The 22,822-nt window shown below is 39.6% G+C and overlaps 1 protein-coding gene across 2 annotated transcripts in view; it reads right to left on the bottom strand.

Moving 5' to 3' along the window:
- Window positions 1-22,822, bottom strand: part of WASF3 (WASP family member 3) — a 66,083-nt gene that overhangs the window by 34,473 nt on the left and 8,788 nt on the right. For both annotated transcript variants that reach the window (XM_036404176.2, XM_036404175.2), the window contains exon 2: window positions 12,159-12,249. The gene's annotated coding sequence lies outside the window, so the exon portion shown is untranslated. The remainder of the gene's footprint in view (window positions 1-12,158; window positions 12,250-22,822) is intronic.

A 22,822-nucleotide genomic window follows, 5' to 3' on the forward strand; every position in this document is an offset into this window, starting at 1 on the left:
CTACAGTCCAAAAAGCATCATTACAAGTAGATTCCTTCTTCAGCTACCTGACAATTAAAATAAGACAAAGCATAGCTTTTCATGTCCCAGTTTAGGATACACCACTGATTACAGCTACTGTAAGTATGACTCTTTCAATACTCTCTTGAATGATGGCATTAAACACCTTGCAGTGCTTACTTTAAGCCTGTTTTGGTTATCTGATGCACTTTCTTTTAAGAGTTTAGTTATATACAGTCGCATTCTATCTACCCTACAGAAATGGAAAAACTCTGTGGCAAGAGCCATTATCCTATAATTTCTTTACACTGCTTCAGACAATTTGATGCTGGAAGAATCATAATAGAATATTGAAACAACTGTAAACAAGCCTTTTCTTAGTGTTTCAGACTACAATAATGTACAAATAACTCCTGCAGACCATTTAAAGTACATTTGTCCCAGCCTTCCTCCTTCACAAATAGCAAGGGTTATCAGAAGCAAATGCCTTGATTATATAAAGAAAACCTAAGTTGCAGCTAGGCTTGCTGACTTACACTGATCCCATTTAACAGAGCCTTACTGGATTTAAAGTGCTCGAAATAACTGTCTGGGTCACAGCCCATGTGATAAAGGCCACCTGGTGAGGCCTCAGGAGCCCTCCTGCAGGGACAACATGCCATTCAGATCCTCCAATGACCTCAAGCTAAACCAGAAGCAAATTCAGTAATTTGTTTCTCAGAACTCCAGTTAACCTTAAATTGGAAGGGAAAGTAAAAAAGGGATCAAGGATTGAATTTTTTGTCAAATAATATCCATTTTATGGCAATACAGAGTGTTCCCCATTTCCCATATCTAATATTCACCATGAAAAACCTTTTAAAACAGGATTTTTCTGAAAAAAAAATATATCTATTGTTAAACTGTTTTTACACTCAGCAGTTGGTCTAAAATGTCACATGGAAGTGTTACATTTTCACATAATTCAGTTAATTCAAAATTTAAAATGTCACAGGGAAGTGTCAAGTTTTCTTATAGTTCTTTTCTGTACAAGAAACCCTCTGGATGTCATATATGTATATACACACAAGTACACTTTGTGTACATTTATGTTCTATATATACGCATGCAATTTATACACATTTATTATAAATATGACACAGAGATGATGGAAGAGACCAATAATGTAGGTCAAACAGTAAAAGAAAAAGCACTTAAGATTAATGTTGAATTGCCATGATACTTTCTCCACCTCTACTCCCAACAAACCTCCTCCACTCCTAGTTCTCACCAGGCAGGAAAGACTACCACTGGGAAACACCTGCAATGGTGCTTTTTCAGGCTACCACACTATATATCACAATCCTTAAAATACTTCGCAGTCAAAGCAACTTCAATATCCATCTGAACAGCCATACTACAGCAGCAGCAATTTCCTCGTGTATGTCAGGAAACACACGGACAGCCCAAGAAGCAGTGTAAAGAAATTATAGGATAATGGTTCTTGACTTTACCTATATACCAGAAACCTGGAAATGGCAACTAACCTATGTGAGGGAAAACCAGATTTATTTTGGGTGCTTTCACGGAAAAACTGAACTAAACATTTCGTGTCTGGATCCAACAGCTGAGTCTAAGTGAATTGAAAATTCCCAACTATTTTTATCCTGAGCCAAGTGTGCCATCTGTTCCCACAAAGTCCATCTTCTGGTAGCTACTCTACTACAGCATTATCACAAAGTGCCATGTGATCGAGGACTGGTGTATAAATCAAGAAAGATACTATGAGTGACAGAAAGCAACACTCAAGACAGTTGTAAAAATAAAAATAAAAACCAAAGAAAAACAACACAAAAAAACAACCCACCACCCCCAAAAAAATCACCACAAAGCTCAAGCAGCCTTATCAAGGTCCCCTGTTAATACAGCTTTTTGTCTTGTGGTTATTTCACTCTGGTGCCTAAAGAAGGCTGAGCTCTGGTCAGAGACTTTCCCAGGGTGGGGACACATTTTATGTCTTTCCTATATGATCTTTCCTATGTGATCTGCCTGTGCACAGTAACCTGAGTACTAAGGATGCTATTTCCCTCTCCCAGCTAATCTTCCTCACTATCTTCCACACAGTTAACATCTTCAAGTTAATCACAGAAACCATTCCCACTTGACACATGAGAAATAAGCAATGTGTAATTTTTCAGTTCATAAAACAAAACAGTAACAGTTACAGATGCCAGCAGAACATCCAGTTATCAGAAGTACAGGAGCTCCCTGTACCCCAACAACTGAATCACAAGTGAGTAACACGGGGTCCAGCAGAAATCAAGACAGACTGTACTCCTTTTTCCTGACCTTAGCAATACTGAAGACTTTTTTCAAACCTAATTTACACAGGCAAATATCCATTTGTACCTCTCACCAGAAACAGAATACTAAGAGAAATAAAACCACAGTAAAAAAACTTAAATCTAAACACACTTGATATATTTGTTATTGATATGTAAGGCATACTGAGATTGTAACCAGGTACAAAACATCACAGCCTCTCTTGGTTTTCTGGCTCTTTTGTGACAGATCTCACGTGCTAGGATCACAAATTTAGATGTCAAGATTCTGCCCACCATTACCTTCTTAATAATTCAACGTATAATGTTGGCCTCAGATTTTTCTTTTTCTGCTGTTTTGAGGTTTTAATAGCATTTTGTGTTGGAGTTTTGCGGGATTTTGGTTTTGGTTTTTTTTGGGGTTTTTTTTTGTTGGAGTTTTCTTGGGGGGGTGGTTAAAGCTAAAATCAGTGTCAGGCAGTACTACAAGTAACATGCTTTGATACAGCAACACTGACAAAACCTCATTCTCATCATTAAAGAGATTTCCTCCTTACACATACAGTAACTCCCATTGTGAGACAAATAAGCTACTGCAAAACCATAGTGAGTCTCAGACAGAATTCAGCAGTTAGTCTTCTGTAAAAATCCCCTTTCAACACTTGAAGGCTAGAAAGAAAGTTGTGTTCCATGAAATCTGGCATTGTATCAACACATCTCCATGGAGCTGGCAGGACAGAAGTGCTCCAGAAACCAGCTTCAATGAAAAAAAGCATTCTTACCACATACAAATAATCACTAAGAAGAGGCTTAAGCAACTTTTTCTCCTAGCTAAAAATCGTCAACTCACAGCTAAGATTACTGGGGACGCAGAGGTTATCAATGACAACACTAAATTCTTTAAATCTACTTTATTCCTATATTTCAAATCAGTGCATTAAAATATCCCTTGTGGAACCTTTTGTCTGTCTTTCTTCAAGGCATCTATATATACATATATGACTTGAAAATGTAAACTTAGCTTTATAAGGAACTATGAAATTTCAGAGCCTAACCCTGAGTACTTGAAAGCATCACACTGCTTTATAGCTATGTCTGTAATTCTCTTCTTTTAGTCAATGCCAAGTGTGGGTAAATGCTAAGTGTGAGCTTGGAGGAAAACAGTCTTACCTAGAATAATAAAAGCACAAAATACAAAAATACTCCATGAAAATACATGGAGGCCACAATAATGAACAGCATGAGCCATCAGGTTTTTCACGTGTGAGCCTCTGGGGAGGTTCAAAGACTTCAGAGACTGCATTAGCAAGTTGTGTGGTACAATAGGAGCATAAGCACCTTCAGAGCTGCATAGCAGCTGGTGATGATCCTGAGTCCAGCCTGCACACACTCTTTTTTGTAGGGAAACAGGAATATTTGTTCCAAGCTAGCGGTCTCCCAGTCCTTGGACCATCAGATGCTGACACTGTCCCATATGCTCCTACAGACAACGTTTTGGTTTTACACTCATCTGAAAGAGTTCATATAGCTCACATCTAGGGAATTTGCATCATAAATATAATGCTGGATCCAAACCAAACCTAGAGCATAATACATCCTACAATGTTGTTTCAGCATGCTTTAATTTGCTATATAAAGGCTGAAAAAGAGTAGTTTTATTTTGTTTTAATTTTGTCAAGACAAGATATAAGAAGAGAGGCAAACACAGGTTAGAAAGAAAAAGAAGCATCTTAGGGCTGAAAATATGTCACAGTATTTTTTAATTATGCTTCCCTCCAATACTTACAAATGAATATTCCATGGAAAGGGAGGAAAAAACCAAAAAATATGTACAGGAATCAGAGTTACGTTGATCCTCTCACTCCCTATAATGCACTCAGCCTCCCAATACTTTGGGAAGACCTCATCTTCCTTACTAACTGTCAGTCAAACACACAGCAAAATCCTGGCAATAGAGCCAACTAAAACCCACTGAAAGAGGAGCAGACTGCCTAAATCTAGCAAGGCTGCAACTGTCAAGAAGCATCCCCAAGCCTATTACAGTAAGGTCACCCAATACCTGCACTCCTACAGTATCTGTACACCCTGACATTAAATTTACTCTCCGAACATGAGAAAGGCAAGAAGCAGCATCTCATTTATACAGCTGAGAGGCACTAGAGCTACTGTGTGCTGGTCAGCATCATCAAGGCCTGTAGAAGGACCAGAAATTGGACCTAGACCACATCAATACTTAGCAACGAATGTTTCAACCACAAGATGAGTTATGCTTCCTTCTCAGAAGCAAAACCCAGTCATTGCCTTAAGATCCGCTCCATTTAAAGTTTGCTTTTTAGGACAGCTGTAAGCCAACTGCTCCTTGATTTAATTAAATGGATTCCTTTTCCCATTCCTGTTTCAACATTTGTGGCTATTATAACTGCTGCTCCTGGCTGAGCTGCTTCTTGTGCTGGAATCAGACTGGAAGTCAGCAAAAATCTAATCCAGGGGAAAGAAGTCAAAGCAGTTTATGGAATTACTACCCTTGTACCTGAGAGCATAGAAGCAATAGTGAAAGCACTCAATCTGCTTCAGGACAAAAAAAAAAAAAAAAAAAAAAAAGGAAACCAGAAAACAAAGCAATTCAAGCTGAACTCCCATTTCATACCCACTTACAGTGTTTAGTTGTGTAAGTGAACAGCAAGCTAAGCACAAGTGACTAGACAACAAGACTGAAAGACTAGCAACTGCTTCCTACAAGAAATGGCAACAATATTGTCACATTAAAAGTATTTTACTTGAGTCATAGAATAGGCTGAGTTGGAAAGGACCCATGACGATAGTCCAGTCCAGCTCCTGACCATACAGGGCAACCCCAAAGTTAATCCAGGTACTTAAAAGTGTTGTCCAAATGCTTCTTGAACTCTTGACAGGTTTGGGGTCACAACCACTTTCCTGCAGAGCTGGCTCCAATGCTTGACCACAACTCCCAGTGAACAACTTTTCACTAACATCCAGTCTAAATTTTTCTGATGCAGCTTTATGTCATTCCCTTGCATCTTGTCACTGGACACCTGACACAGGCTGGATCAGCACCTCCCTTTCCACCCTCTCACAAGGAAGTTGTAGACAGAAGGTACCCTCTTCCCAAAGATTACACATAGTACCCTCAGCTGCTCCTCAGAAGTGATTCTCTCTAGTGCCAGTCCTTCTTACTAGTAGGAACAAAAACCAATGACGCTAAAGAGCGCAGAAATCCTGCAATTTTCAGGAACTTTCTGCTGACACATTTCCCAAAAAATCACATAGGCATCCCAGCAAACTCTGTGTAGGTCAACAAAAAATTTACTGAACAGAAGAAAAACAGATATCCCACGTGTGCATTACAAATTCTGCTAATCATGTTAGCCACGTAAGTCATTTATGTCTGTATCCTTTCCATCTCTTTCTGAAAAACATGCTTTTAGTGAATGCTAACCTGGTATGCATTGATTTCTGTGGTTTGTTTATAAAAAGAAACAAGCAGCATATACTTATAAATATTTAAAACCAAATTTATTTTTAAAGAATGAAATATTAAATATGTACTTTTTAAAATAAATACACAGTACACAGTTGTTATCCAGAAGCGTGGTTAACAACTCAAGACCAAAATTAGTATCCTTTTCTCAGGAACAAGAAGTCACTTATCTGATGAAAGGCACCATCACATCTCAAGAAAAGTAGTTGCCTTTAGCTCCTGGTAAATTGTGAAGGTCCCTTTTTTCTTTCCAAGAAACTATGGTAGAATCAAGGACAAACCAGTAAAAAAATTAAGGAACCATTCCCCCTATGTTTTCAATCTAAAATCCAAATTGATCTTGTAATTCATAGAGAACAGAATATTTCTTTAGCTGTTTACCATTAATCACTAGTCATAAAATGCAAACAGGCAGACTGCATGTTGAACTGATCACACTCATATTTCCCAATTGCATCTATCAGCATTCCACAGCCAAACACCTGAAGCCATTCAGTTTTATACTGCTAAGATGCTCAGCCCATATTTTAAAGCCACAGTCCAACCTTCTCCTCCTTTATAGGAGTCCTACTGCTAGTGCTTTATCTCCTCCTTCACATCCAGCACCACTGCTTAGTGCATATTCACCACTCCAGTTGCCAACACAGCAACCAAGATTTGTGTCTTTCACATGCCCTACAGCCACTTTCCTCTCCTCACCTGGACTCTGCTCTCCACACCTCAATTCTGCAATGCCATGTCTCGCTGTTTCTTTGGAAGTTGCCAGCTGCTCCAACAAGAGTTGGAGGCATTGGTAGCTAAGAGGAGAGATATAAACTAATCCTTTTGACTATCCTTTCACCCTTGCAGTTTTACAATCCAGTGTTTGCCCTATTTGGTACAAAATATTTATTTTTTTTAATTATTGAAGCTGTTTGCTATTCAGAGACAGATTATAAAGACTGTTCCTTACTCTCAGAAGAAAGAGTCCAGTAACTAAAATAATGAGATGGGGTAGCTGCTCCTCCCCCTTTCCTATCCACTCCCCAGAGCCATTCCAAACTCCCCTCCCACTGTCAGTCCTACTCAAAGGCCGTGTTCTTATTTGAACATGAAAACTCTTCCAACACCCCATAGCATGTCAACTCTTTCCACAAACCCTCAGGATTAATGCTGCTTCTTCTCACACAATAAGGAAAATGCACCTAGCTTACTAAAGGCTGACAGACTGCAGACCAGGTAGCTATCTGCAAAGACTCAGCGCTCTATTTTTTAAGTATAAGGAGACTTTTTAACATTTTGAACTGTTTTACTGCATAGCTGAGGCTACCTTGGAGTTGCAACCAGATAATTTCAGGGCAGTTTGTTTTATCTTGAAGGCTCTTCTCAGTGGTGCCAAACAACAAGGCAAGAGGCAATGGGCAGAAAGTAATGCACAGGAAGTTCCACCTGAACATGAGGAAGAATTTCTGTAGTGTGTAGTGACGGCATACTGGAACAGGCTGCCCAGAGAGGGTGTGGGGTGATCCTCACTGGAGACGCTCAAGAACCATCTGGACACAACCCTGTGCCATGTGATCTGGGATGACAATGCTTGAGCAAGGGAGGTTGGACCAGATGCCCCACGGTGGTCCCATCCAACCTGACCCATTTCATGAAATGCACAAACCAAATAATAAATTAAGCTTTAAATGTTAGTGTTTTATTTACAAGTATAACACTGCAATGAGTATTGATGAAATATGCTTTAATTTTATTCCTGAATTTAAAAAAGAAAGGGCATCCATCTAGACCCTGAAGATCACAGCAGTCTCTTGTAAACTTTAAGAAAGCAGTTGGAAATCAATTAGGGCACCTATTTCCAAAGAAAGAAAAACCCAAATGATGCTTTTCACCCCTCCAGTTCCACAGTGGTTAGTATGAACTTTGCCATGAGTTTGCCTCAAAATATTTTGCATAGTGGATCAAAACACTTTCAATATTTCCTATCATTAAATTGCTTTGAACAAAAAGATTTCCTAGACATTAATTCTTAACACTAGTAAGTAGATTTTGAACCTAAACATGTTGACGTTAAAACAATGGGGGGGAGGGAGAATTAAATCCTGGCATGTTAATACTCAAGAAGCTTTTGTTTTTCTTTAAATATACAACAGAAGCAAAGAAAGATGCTGAATTCTGAAGTGAACCTACTCTAAACTTGCCTCCCTCACAGCAGCACTGTTGCTGTTCTATTGGTGATAAAATCTTCTCCTGTGAAATGCAATTATTAGTTTAAAACCCATTGAGCTGATGAGATCCCCCAATCCAAGAGGAATAGATTTCTTAACTACAGCTGTGACCAGCTGGCTGCTAAACAGAAAAAGGACTGCTATTGCCATCTCTGTGATGAGGCTCCAGGGGCAATGCTGTGGTTGTTGGCACCCTTCCTGAGGTTGAGAATCACATCAAACCAAGCAAAACCCTTTGTGACTGGAGACCAGTTTGTTTTTATGGACTAACAGGGTGGCTGCAGGCACAAACACATTGACTCCAGCTCCCAAAGACTGTAATTTAAAGTTATCTGTGATTACATGGATCTTCCATACACCCCACCAAATTATCTAACAAACCTATCAATACTTACGTTGCTCTTAACTACACTTTAAAATAATCAGTGTAATCTACATAGACTACAAGCACATATGGAAAAAATCAAGCCATTAGAGACTAATCTACACACAGTTCAAGAAGTAATTTAACTACATCAGTTAAATTTAGAAGCTGATTTATTTAATCATTGAACAGGCAACCAAGATTTAAACCTCATCTTCAAGCAGATCCCTGTGCACTAGCTGCATAATTCAGAGGGAAGTTATTATGATGCCAATCACAGAAAAGTTCAGAGAAGAGGCCAATGACTGCATTTATTTGCAGAAATGAACATTTCCCAGTCTCAGACAGTGATAACAAAGAATATTTCTATATGTGATGAGCATGCTAAGGCTCTCACAGTGCAGACACCAGTTTGGATACACAAAGAGAAGAAATTTGCTAACATCAAACCCATTTTGCCAGGCTGCGATTTAATCTAACTCCACACAGTCAAGTCCAAAATGTAAATAAGTGCATATTGAAAAGAGTTTAACCCCAGACAGGCAAGAGCTAAGCCCAAATATTCAGCCTCTCCTAACAGCAAAATCGGATAGGAAACAAGAAAAGGCTCATCAAAAATGTGTGTACCTGAAGATGGAAATCTGTGATCACTTCTCTACCATGTTTTAAGTTAGTCTCTCCCAAAACCAGTTTCACCTCATTTTGGCTTTACTGTTTGCAATGCAAGAATTCTGCAAGACTTTTGCCTTTCTCATAGGTCTTTTTTCACCCCGGGAGACCACTGGGAAAACGCTGTCCTGCTAGTCCCCCCATCCACTGCTACGCAATTGGTGAGCCACAGTTTTTGGCTGGTCAAGTAGTCCACAAACCCTCCACCATTCTCCAGAGACTATTTCTCTCCTGCCCAACCTACTTTTCACATTCAGTCTGCCCCATTCTGAAAAGCTTCTTTCTTTCAGGGGAATATTCTTAACAGTTTGCTCTAAATCAAACATTTAAGTTAATAAATAACTGTATAATTTACCAGCCATGAAGGTGAAAGGATACAGATTACATGACTGAAAAGTCAGACAGTACTGGCAAAAGTCTTGGCACATAAATTTGGTTTAACCCTGACTGAAAATATCTAAGCTGCTTTCCCAATAAAAGTATTTCTAAACACTGGAGTATTACCCACACAGCAATCACAAATATAATTTTAACATCTTTTTTCAAAACATGTAAGTGAATACACTGTATTTTTATCTGCCAAAATAAGTGTGAAGGTCTATTTCTTAGAATTGCTTGTATGTGATGACAAAAGAATTCTTCTGGTAGTCTACTGAATTGACAGCTGGGGCTAGTAAGCATCAGAGGCTGTTTTCAAGCCCTGCATCTGGCATTTCACTCCTCACTGCACGTTCTCTAACTTTCTTTGTGGAAGACACTTTTGTACTGTAGTGTTGTAGGTTTAATATAATATTTAATCTGGTGTTTTTATCAACCTGACAACTTTTGGGGGCATTTACATTGGCAAAACGCAGTAGGAAATGCAGAGAAGCAAGACAAGGCACAGCTATAATCCAAGTGACAAAATGAGTGACAATTTCAAATTCAAATATCTTACTACACATGCAGGTGAATTAAGCTGTTGAAATTTTTTATTGACTTGAAAGTGAAATTCTTTGAGTAGAAATTTAAAAAGAAAATACATTACATTTCTGTAGAAATCAATCATTATTTTAAATACAAGTTTCTCATTTTATTGATCAGGCATTTTCCAAATTGTATGTCCAATCTGAATGTTTCTGATACGTGAATGATCACTGTTCAATTAAAAATTAGAATTTGTTCACTAGAATTAGGTTTTAATATTTTTTAAAAAACTTAAAGGTTGATATTTTCAAGTATGTTCAGCATTGTGTTTAGACACCCATCAGTTACATTAAATTCCAGACTAGTTAAACACTTGACACTTCAATTAAACTCTACATGAAAGCTGGGCTTAAACTGCACAAAGAAACAGAGAATACGTGATAAAACTACACTAAGAATGAACAGCAAATAGCTCAAAATAATTTTTGAAGCTTTATTAATAAATATAACCAAGGTAAAATATTCCAAAACCAAGGTTCTTATTCCTGTAGTAACTAATTTCTACAGCTCCCTGTAAATAAAAGCAATGATGTTTCCATGCACATGAAAAGCAACTGAAATGTAACAGTGCTGTAACATTCACTGGTTCATTAAATAATAAGCAATATGCTAATCTAATAATTTAGTAGTGAATTGACAAAATTTTCAATATGTATATTTAGTTTACCTTTTTTTTTTTTCCTACAGACTACTTACTTTCCTTGAGACACTTCCTCCACTTTTGACCGTTACAGCAAGAGATCTTTTTTCCAAACAATTTCAGTATATAACCATTGATTTACCTTTCCATTTAATGGGTAATGCAAGAGGGGTAAAGGAGGAAAGAGTGGGTTTTCTTTCACCCTTCTCCTTCAAAAGCTGTTACCATAACCCTCCCACTCCTGTGTGCACCATATTGCTTCCTTATTCCTTCATTCCTCAAAACAGTTTCCTACTTGAAATTGTGAATGCACACGTTTTCCAGAATTATTCTTTTTCCTAACCTAAAGTACAATCTCTTTCAGAACATATATGCGGAAAAGCATCTCAAGTATCATCAAGCATATTCTCAGAACTCAAAACAGAAATGAAGCATAAGTGAATTTCAGCTGAGGGGGAAAGTGTGGCAAAGGATCATAGCCAGGGTTATAGACAGAGTCTATAGGACACAGCTCTAGGACACAGGAGAATAGTATCCTGAACAGTCTCCTAAGTCACTGCTGCATACTTTACAGTTTCTCAGAGACCTTGAAGCAAGGCTGGCCGTGGTTTCTGCCAAGGCAGCACTGTGGTGTGCAGTGCTGGAAGAAAACAGCCTCTCCTACAGGTAGCTAATACTACTTTTAACCTCTTCCTTTCAGAAGGAAGAACAACAAATCTGCTCTTCAGCTTCCTCCCCTGCTCAAAAAGTTTCTCTCTCCCACTGGCAAATGCCAACAAGCTGCAGCTCCCTGTAAATACACACATGCATACATTTATCAGCTTTACTTATTGTAACAAAATTGTCTGCACCTTGCCAGGAGTCCTCCATTAGCACCCCCAGGTGTGTCCCACCTCTTGTATCACACCATGAGGAAAGTGCTACTCTTCCAGCAATGCAACAGATAATCCTTATCTAAAGGTCCTTGGTGTTGAGTGTGGCAGCTGAGACAGATTGGGGGCAGGGAAATATTTCCCCACACAGCTAGTTTAATATCAATAAATACAAATCTTTTATTATCCGTTGCACTTTGATGCCAACAAACATTCAACTTCAGCAGATTTAGTTTAAATCTCTTAGACAATACATCAACAAAGTACAGATTATACAGGGTAAAAGTAATTAACAGATGCAAATTTATAAATCCAGTAGCTCATGAACAACCATGAATAAAGTAAATTTATTTCGGTTTCTACACAATAAGATTAGTATTTAAATGCTACCAGTCTCCTGGGTGAGCAATGCTTTTGACATTTGTTTCAGGGCCTAAAACAGCACATCTTCAATATCACAAAAATATAAACCTCCTTCCCAAGGCTAACTGAAAACCTTCTGGAAAAGTTTCTAAAATTCATCACTGGTCTTCAGTTTGAGGGACTTATCACAGTCGTCCAAGCTATTTGTAACAGATTCACACAAATGCAAAGTAAGTGACAAGGAATTTCAGCAAGAGCTCTCTTGAACAACTTACCATTTAAAAAGGAGCGTGGAATATCCGTACTGTTTATGCCTTTGAGAAGACAGCTGTTCTCTAACTTCCTGGCACACTCAGGTGGCTTTTTCTGCAAACAAAGACAAACCTAACTTAATCTTTCAGTAACAGAATAATTAAAAATATGCATTAAAAGTGGGGCTCGGTTCAGTAATCAGCTGGAAAAAAAAAACTTAGTAAAATATGCATGAGTAGAATCCAGACAGTTTTAACCATTTTGTGCTAAATATTTCATGATACAGCTTAATTTTTTTCAAGGTAACAAAATAGCTTGTGTTATTTTATAATCAATTTTTAAATAGAAACATGAGCAGAGAAAGTAACATTTACCCACTTGAAGACTGCAGGGATGGAAAAATGATGTAACAGCCTACAGTAATGCACAATAAAACAGCAGTCTTAAATCCCTCTGAGATCCTTCACAGTAAATTAAATATTACTGAACAGAAACCCACTAAAACAGACTAAAAAGAAGCAATGAGAATCTCCTGCAAAAATAAAGTAATGAGATGTTTCCGTGAAAATATTACAGTTCCTAGCATCAAGAGAACACTGTGACTTATAGATTAGCATTTAGTCATACACGAAATTTTTATAAATTAAGGGGATTTGCAGTTAAGATATAAATGCCCTTTCTGCAAGAACTATATAAAAATGATCTCTAAAACAGATCACTTGCTTAGAGGAGGCTGATACTATTACCAGAATTTTAAAGAGGTGTCTCTATGCATTTTTTTGCCTAAATATTTTAGACAATTAAAATTTACAAAAGGAAAAAAACTTCTTTATCTCAAGGACACAATTATAAACCGTGACGTGTAAGAAAGAAAAAGCATCTAGAAGAGCAAAACACTGTTAAAGTCACCACACAGATTTCTCAAAGCCAAGACAGCAGTGTCCTCCTTGCTCACCGTCACCACCTGCCTTGCTCACATTCCTTCATTCTCCCTCCAAATACCACAGCTTTAAGGTGCCCAGACCTTGATTCCACTAACCACTGGTGCAATAACCACATATTCCAAATAAAATATTGTCCTCTAGTTAACTTGCTCACAAAATCTACCAGTTGGCCAAGGTCTTGGTCCTCACTTAAGTGTTTATCTGCTTAGAGAAAAATTAAAGAGACACATTACAAAGGCTCACATACATACAGTTCATTCATGTTCTCATTACCAGGACAGATGTACTAAATGGGGAAAGCTATTTGCCTAAGTTAACATAAGATGGATGTGGACCTGCTGTAGGGATTCCAGGAGGGCCACAATGATTATTAGAGGGGCTAGAGCACCTTGTCCTCTGAAGACAGGATCCTGGACAAGAGGAGGCTCCAGGGAGATCTTACGGCAACTTCCAGTACCAAGAGGAGACCAACAAGAGAGCTAGAGATGGACTCTTCACAAGGACTTGTAATGAAAAGACAAAAGGGAATGGCTTTAAACTGAAAGAGGGTATGTTTAGGTTATATATTGGAAAGAAGTTCTTCACTGTGAGGGTAGTGAGACTGGAATGGGTTGCTCAGAGAAATTATGGAAGCGTTCAAGGGCATCTTGGATAGGGCTTTGAGCAGCCTGGCCTAGTGGAAAGTGCTCTGCCCATGGCAATGGCATTGGAACTAGATATTCTTTATGATTCCTTTCAACCCAAGCCTTTCTGTGATTCTGTAAGCGACTTCAACCAGCAGTGATTTAAGTATGCCTGTGGCTCAGGAAACAGTAAATCTGCTTTAGAGCAAACAGCACTACATTAACAACACTATGGAACAGACATCATCGAGCACTTGTGGTACAAGGTGACTGGAACTTTATATAGATCTTAAACCCTCCAGTACTACCAAGGGGTCTGAGAATGTGTTTACACATTACAGTATCCTCAGCAGCAAAGGCACTGCAGGAAGTTCTCAGTTCCCCACATGAGTGACACGTTTTTGTCCACATTCTGCAGTTTACTTCCATAATTTACATTTACACACTGTCTGCAGTGCTGCACTACATAAATAGGATCCCTGAATCCATTTTGTGATGAAAGAACTCCTCACTCAGATCAACAATACAGAACCTTTAAAGGGATGGAAAGAAAGCTGAGAACTACCATGCCATGAAGACAAATCTCAGCTTTCACAGTGAAACCAAATCAACTATCTTGACGTGTATTTCAGTATAAATCCTTACCTGGCCAAATAAAAACATGAAGATGTAGTCAATGTCAAGCAGTTTTAGATTATTTTTTTTTTTTGCAAGCAGATTTTTTATATTTTTTTAAGTAGAATATTGAAAAAGGCCCAGGATAAGCCAGAGACAAAGTGTTGGACTCTCTCTGAGTTCCACATTTAAGATACATAGCTATGATGAAAACACAAGATACAGAAAGGAAAATATGTTTTGGTACACCACTAACAGTCCAGCAATACCTATCTACTGCCCAACTGTGAAAACACACACATTCCCTTTTGAATGGATTCTTTCTTTCCCATAAAATCCCCAAGAGGGAAAAAAACAAAACAACAAAAGCACTATAAAAAGATGCTTACTCATTTTCAAGAACATCACTGACTCCTCTGCCAAGTGCCCCATTTGACACATTCACTGACTAAATTACAGGAAGTACTAAACAGTTTCAACAGAATAAGAATTTAGACATGCAGAATGTGTAATACTGACTTCTGGTAAGAAATTTACATCCAGCTGAATTTTGTTTAAAATCGATGTTTTAAAGCTTTCTAAACAAAACTCCAAGAAATGAGACTATTATAGGCAAGCAATTTGAAGAACAAGCTATATGGCACACAGAGGATTACTTCAGAAATCCACAGGAAAAAAAACATAAAGGATTTAATGCAATACATAACTTTTACACAGATTGAGGATTAAAAGTATCCAAATGGCAGGTCATCATGAAAATGGTGAAAAAAGGATTTTATTTTGAAGTCTGCTTTCTGGGGTAGGGGGAGGGTTTTTAAAATATGTTTTCATATATGGAGACCCAAAGTTTACCACTATAGTTTGAATTCAAGTAACTGCATTACCAATGCATAGAGACAAAAAAGGAAGTGGTTTAAAACTTCAGTACTGGGTTGCCTTGTTAAATTTGTGCATGTATTTAATCTTAAAGTATGAAATTCAATCTTAGAAACTACTGTAACTCTGCAACACACATTTGGAAAACCCAGACAGGTTCTGAAGCCTTCAAAGAGTAGAACCACACATCAATTAGTGGTTAGGTCCCCCTTGATCTTATGTACTTCTACAGTGGGATGGGGGCTTTTCTGTAAAAGAGCCATACAATCAGTTACTTAAAACTGAGGGGCCTCTTAGGAGCACATCTTAAGCAGCTTTTCTAAGATTGATCAAGACAACTCAGAAGTTTCTTATTTTAAACTAGACTATCTTTAAATCTCTACTCTAAACTAGATTGTTCCATATCCCAGTCTTAAGTTCGAGCACAGAACAGGAGCAGCATAAAGACATGGCAACTCATGTTTTCCAGGTGGTCTTTAACTAAAGATTCACTCACTGTTGTCTAATCCATGAGCCTCTGCAGCATCCAGAAATGCAAAATTACTTGGGATAAACACTGTACTTGGAGTGCAGAGAGCAACCTGTCCTTTGACAAGCCCTCAAGGGATACTTTCCCACTCTGCATCTTCTTGAGAACCACTCTGACAGCCAGACTTAGTCACCACACTCAGTGTGTCCTTTGCCACCAATTCCATCCAAGGAACAAACAAGTTCAAGTTCTGGAAATTTTTCTTCAGAGCACAGGCAGATAAAATAAAAAAATCCAACCTGTGTGGAGTACTGGATGTCTCTTTTATTCCATTTGACTCGCTGGATTATGGTACAAATATTCACTACTTGACTGAGTATAGCAGTCCTTCAGTACTGGACAGAGGAAACCCATCTAAACAGCAGGCTTGCAAAATCCTAAACATCCTGTAGAATTTATCTGAGGTTAAACACTTGATCTTCAGAGATTTTGCAATCTACAAAAGCCAGCCCATCAAGCCTACAAGCCAGCCAGTAACAGCAGTGGCTTGTCAGACATTCTTTGCTGGCTCCTGCAGGACCATCCCTACATCTATCACCTCTTTGGTGTCTCAACAAGAGGCCTGCCCAGGACTACACTCTCTTCTTATAGTCAGCACTGACTCTTTACTGCAAATGAAGCCAAACAAAGATTATACCACAAATTACTAGTACCAACCACAAGAGACAGGAAGTAGCTCTCTTGTCTTTGATCCAAAAAGAGAGGGTTCTTCCACCACCAGGAAAGACAAAAGGCCAATACCTCTGAAAAGGAGCAGATTTCAGATGGGATATCACTATCAAAATGTTTTCAAACACTTGAAAAGGTTTGCTGGCAGAATCACCATCCCTAAATTCTTCACAGATAACAACCCTAATATCACAGTACAAGTCTTCTGTACTATCAGCCTGCTCTTTCTCCTAATACAGCCCTGCACTGTAGTAAACTCCATAGATTTAGGAAAAGCACCATGGAGGATATGAACAATAGGAATGCTGAAACAGCAAAAGAAAATTCCTGTTTTCCTGTCCTCCACCCTTTAACCTATCTCTGTAACCCTATAAGGCAATGTCATGTTAACCCCTTACGCATTGGTCAAGCTTGGATCCTTTCCAACCCTATAAAAGAAGCATACTGTACCCCATTAGGGGAGAAAGAAGAAGAGCAGAGACCCTTCACGGACCTCCCCAAATAAAGCCATCTTCGTGGAACAGCCTGCGCCTTCTCCTTCTCCTCTCTCTCCGTCTGCTGCAGCCTCAAGCCCAGGGCACCACTACCTAGCAAGCAGAGCTGAAATCCTGAGAGCTTGCAATCACTATAGAGCTGATAATCACCATGCTTGCTAGATGGTAGCCCTGCGGCCTTGGCATGAGAGAGCGAGCTTCGGGCACCCAGTCCCTACCCAGGGACTGAGCTCCTGAGCCCTAGTGCTCTGCTTTATAATAACGCCATTATGAGGCTTTATTACTGCACTCTTCTCCAGAAGGTCAGAGTACACATCCTTACAGAATAGCAAAGAGCTCCCTCCTAGCTCCACTCCTAGCCTGTAGAGATGTCTCCCTAATGCTTCACAAAAGGAATTCGGATGCCTTTACTCAAGTGGATCCCCAATGTCATGTAACAACACTAAAAATGGGTCATCCTCAGCAGACAGCATCTCTAATTTCAGTTGTTACCCACCCAGCATTACATAGCACAGTTTTTCAATTACTAATATTTAAGAATATGTTTCTCGAAATAGAAAAGTCCCTTAAATTGCACTTTCTGGAGCATTCAACCTCATTTCTTGTTGTTAGCAGGCACTGCTAAAAAGCATGAACATCTAAGACAGATGCTTTGTGTAAGTACTCCAGACAGAAAACCTGTGGGTTCATTAAGGGGATTAGTCCAAGGCTAGGTGATGTGACTTTCAAGTTAAATGCTTCATTAAAGTACCTGAATTTGGTGACAAAAATCAATCAAAAAATATTCTCAGGTCATGAACAGCCAACATTCAAATCAAATAACAGATTTCACCTTGTGCTGAACAAGACAATATTTTCTTCACTCCTACATCTCCAGAAATAGCAGAGGCTCAAGCAGGTTGTACTCTACAGTTTCATAATGTTAGAGAGAAGTGGCAGAGTAAGGGAAGCATGAATCAGCACAGGCCACAGAACCCTGCTGAAAAGCATTAGCCAAAAATACCATATATACACACACACATAAACCACAAATGAGACACCTCAAGACTGAGAAATGAAATCTAGTAGGTTTCAGAATGTCCAGGAACAAAAGAAAAATTAAACAGAACTGATGTGGTTTTTAAAAAGCAGAAAAAACATCACACCAATAAAGAAGTGCAACAGGGAAGAAGGCAGCACCAACATCCTACTAAACAACTCAGCACTGCTGTAGCTGACAGCCAACTTCAATTCCATGGAATCAGAATTATGCAGATGGTCACAGCCTGGACCAAGCAAGCAGCTGCTCTCTCTAGCACACCCCATTCAGGGCCAAAACATATTTTTACATCTGGATCTAGCTGAAAGCAGGAACTCACATCACTCCATGGCTAATTTCCCCACAGCATGGTGGTGAAAGAGAAATGAAAAAACATAAGAGCACTCAGATTTAATGTTTGGAGAACAGAAGGCACATCCTTCACCTTAGCAGACAGAATAATGCTTTGTGATCTAGAGCTGGGTAGATATATGGAAAAAATTCACCTTCCCTGTTTTTATAGCCTCCTAAAAGGCCACATCCTTTGTTAAAAAACCACAACTGAGATATGAAGCTTGCTTCCATTGGGAACTGCTTTATGATCCTTTAAAACGGCTTTTTAAAGTATATAAAGAGCAAGAGGTCTGAAACAAAACATTGGACTTGTGGGAGATGATTAAGTGACTGCTGGGGGTGAATTAAAAACAATGTCATTCAGTGGTTTTTTTCCATTACAGAATTACAGAATGGTTTAGGTTGGAAGTGACTTTAATGATCATCTTGTTCCAAACCCCCTGCCATGGGCAGAGACACCATCCACTATCCCAGGCTGCTCAGAGCCACTTGGCTTTGAACACTTCCAGGGATGGGGAATCCACAACACCTCTAGGCAACTTGTTCTGGTGCCTCACCACCCTCTGAGTAAAGAGTTTCTTCCTATCCACTCTCTTTCAGTATAAAGCCATCGCCTCTTGTCCTGTCACAAAAAGCCTTCTCTTCCCCAGGCTGAACAGCCCCAGTTCTCTGAGCCTGTGTTCACAGGAGATGTGGTACAGTCCTCTGATTATTTTCATAGCCTTCCTCTGGACTTGCTCCAACATGTCCACATCCTTCTTAGGTTGGGGGCCTCAGAGCTGGATGCAACACTGCAGGTGGGATCTCACAAGAGCGAAGCAGAAGTTGAAAATCACCTCCCCCAACCTGCTGGTCAGGTGGCTTCAGTCACAATACTGATGGAGCTGGGGCTGCCCACTCCCAAGATGGAAGACCGTCAGTGTGGGAACAGCGAGGTTCCATTTATGGACAATGAAAATCTAAGGGATCAGCTAAATATTTCCAATTCCATGGGGAACGATGGGATTCATCCCAAAGTTCTGAAGGAGCCAGTGGATGCTTCAGCAGCACCCCTGTCCATCATCTACCAAAAGTCTTCAGAGTCGAGAGAGGTCCCTGCTGATCCAGATCTAGTTTTACTCCAATTTACAAGGAGGGTATGAAGGAAGATCCAAGAAACTACAGACCTATTAATGGTCTGTAGTCTCAGCTCTTGGAAAAATCATAGAAGAAAAGATTATACTGGGTAATACTGAGAGGAATTTAAAGAATAATGCAATTATCAGGCACAGTCAATATGGATTCACAAAAGGAAAGTCATAACTAATAAGCTAATTTGGTAACCTTTTCTGATAAGGTCACAGATCTAAAGAAGGCAAGGCAGTAGATGCCTCCTTCTGGATTTTTAGGAAAGCTTTTGATACTGTCATAGCATCCTTCTGGACAAGCTGTCCAGCTGCAGGACAAGCAGGTTCATGGTGTGCTGGGTGAAGGACTGGCTGAAGGGCAGAGCTGAAGGGCTGTGAAGTGAAGGGGGTACAGCTGGTGACCGGTCCCCAGCACTGCTCCTCAGGGGTCAGTTCCAGGGCCACTCCCCGTACTTCCCAACCATCTGCATGAACGAGTGCAGTGCACCTTTACTGAGTTCGGTGGTGATACCAAACTGGGAGGTGCTTTTGGCTTCCCTGAGGAACAGGGGGCTTTGTGTAGGGGGATCTACATAGATTGGAACACTGGGCTATGATTTATAGAATGAAATTTAACAAGTCCAAATGCTGGATTGTGCACCTGGGACAAAGTAATGCCAGACAGAAGTATAAACTGGGAGAGGGATCTGGAGTACATGGTGGGCAGAAGCTCAGTCTGAGTCAGCAGTGAGCCCTGGCAGACAAGAGGGCAAACCCCATCTCAGGATGCATCAAACAGCATCACCAGCCAGGCAAAAGAGGAGATTGTCCAGCTGCATTCAGTGTTGCAGTGGCCTCACCTCAAGGACTGTCTACTGTTCTCAGGTGTACAATTTATGAAGGCTGTGAAGGTGCTTGAATGTGTCCAGAGAGGCTCAACAAAGCTGGAGAAGGGCCTGTGAGGAAAAGTTCTGTAATGAGTGGCTGAGGACTTGGGGTTTGTCTCGTTTGGACAAACAGAGGCTGAGTGGTGACCTTACTGCTCTCCACAGCTTCCCAAGGAAGGGATGTGAAAAGAGAAGGATTGAGCTCTGCTCCTCGGGCCCCAGTGACAGGATACGTGGGAATGGTTCAAAGCTGCTCCAGGCGAGGTTCGGGCTGGACAGTAGGAAGTGTTTCATCACCAAGGGAGGGGTCACGCACTCAAACAGGCTTTCTAGAGAGGTGGTTGATGCCTCAGCTCCTGACAGTGTTTAAGAGGCATTTGAACAACATCACTAAGGACATGCTTTAATTTTTGGTCAGCCCTGAAGCAGTCAGGCAGCTGGACTGGACAAATGCTTCCAACTGAAATACTCTGTTCTTATAAACATCTTTCTCATATGCACATACTCATGTGTGTATGTAGCTAATGCTGTAGTTATTTCATTTATAAAGCCTTGTGTACCTACAGATACAGATCTCTCTATAAACATAAAACCAGTATGTTTTATCACTATGAAGATATTTGTGAAATGTGTAGGGTTTTCCCCCAATTTTAAAGTCTCAAAAACCATATAAATTGTTTTCAAACAGACAGAGGTATCATACAGATTAATCATTAAAGAGCCACCATTTAGAAAATTAAAACTCAGTGCAATTCAACAGTTAATGACTCCTTACAGCTGACCTATGGGGTTCAATCAAGGACATTATTATGTAAAGAAATAAGGTGGGTGAGAAGGGAGGGACAGAAATGAAAGCTTTTTAACAGGTGAAACTTATGTATTGAATTATTCCTTATTTCATCCCAGCTGGAAAGCTGTTCTGGAAAGAGACTGGCATACTTGAGCATTAGCTACATGGTTCAGGTCTATCCTAGTTTCTCTAGGGGTTTTTTTTCCTTCCCTCCTCCTGTTTTTAAAGGGCCAGATGCAACTGAGATTTGTTGGTTTCTTTTGGGTCTTTTTTGTTAAAAACATTTTTATTTATAAGCCAGTTAAACTAAAGCAGTTTTGCATGGATCTGTGACCTCAAATCTCACTCAATGTAGAGGAGCTTAGCAGTTTAGGAAGATCAAACAAATCACCAAAAATCCAGAAGTATGTGAAATAAAGTCCACTTTTTCTTTTGAAAAGAAGGCTGAAGTGGCTTAAAACAATCATGCCTGCTGTTACCATGGGATTTTTATGGTTTTAATTAAGACCTGTTTTCATAAAAAGGAATTTTAAAATACTTTTTTAACATAGGTAATGAAAAATACCGACTTCATTATCCTAATCACATAACCATCCAGGTCATCTACTGCCTTACCATCAGATTCAACACCACACAGTTGATACTAACTAAAGAGACTAATTTTACCTGTTCCCACTACATATTCCCATAAATTAAATCCTTCAGATTACTTCACTATGACATTCGCAGCCATGTTTAGTATTTTTTACTGGGGGAAAGGAAGAAGAGGCAGTCAGCTACCACAAACACAGCATCTTACAAAGTAATTTCCATGAAGAGATTTAGAAACAATAACTAAGATATGATGTGACCACAAAGAAAACCTAAATTACTTAATACATACAATATATACATCTCAGACATCTCCATAATAATGTGATTGCAGGTAAATTATCCTATTCTGGATTGGTTTCTTGTCTGCATCCCTTCCTCAGTCTTCTAACAACCAGAAAATACCCATTTCAATTTTGCCTTCCTCTATTTACATTTTGAAAACTATAAATAATTTAGATTTCCAATAATTAAATACAGAGTCACATCATGTAAGATGCAAAATATCTTGATTTTTGGGAAAAAAATAAACATTTAATGTGGCAACTGGTTGCTGAAAGACATGGGCTGCCAGTAAACATGCAAGAATTTTTTTTCATTTGAAGAGCAGCTATTCTGTTTAACCCTATGTAGGCAGGAGTGGAGGCAGAGGACGTCACAGGAAAGAAGGGATGCCATGTCCCAGGGCAATGCCATGCCTGCCCAGGCAGCAGTTGACAGCTCCAGAGCAATGTGTGGCTTACATTTGGAAATGGAAGCAATGACATTCTGGATATTACTGACCACTTCATTCTGGGATAGGAAGAGATAAAAGACAGCAGGAAACCCAGCACAACTTCAAATCCACCTCTTCCCACCTCCATATAAAATGCAGAAACCACACAATGCTTTGAAGAGTAACAACTCCACTTACCAGAGGGCAGGACCACAGCTGCACAGCTGTGACACATGGTTTCCTCTTTCCCTCTTTATTTAACAGCTGCTTGGTGCTGGCCAGAGAGCAGTAGAGGAATAAAATACAACCAAACAGGGAGGCTTAGTTAAAACTACTGATACGCAGTGCATGAAGCTTTTGTTCAAAGAGCACCGGCACGTGCACTGTAGATGGGTGGAAGGCTGCAAGTAAAGCCACAGCAGATGCAGAACCTGATGCCTTTGCTCTCCTACCACACCTGACCTCAGTTTGAAATG

This window comes from Molothrus ater, chromosome 2, assembly GCF_012460135.2.
Source record: "Molothrus ater isolate BHLD 08-10-18 breed brown headed cowbird chromosome 2, BPBGC_Mater_1.1, whole genome shotgun sequence".
NCBI classification, from domain to species: domain Eukaryota; kingdom Metazoa; phylum Chordata; class Aves; order Passeriformes; family Icteridae; genus Molothrus; species Molothrus ater.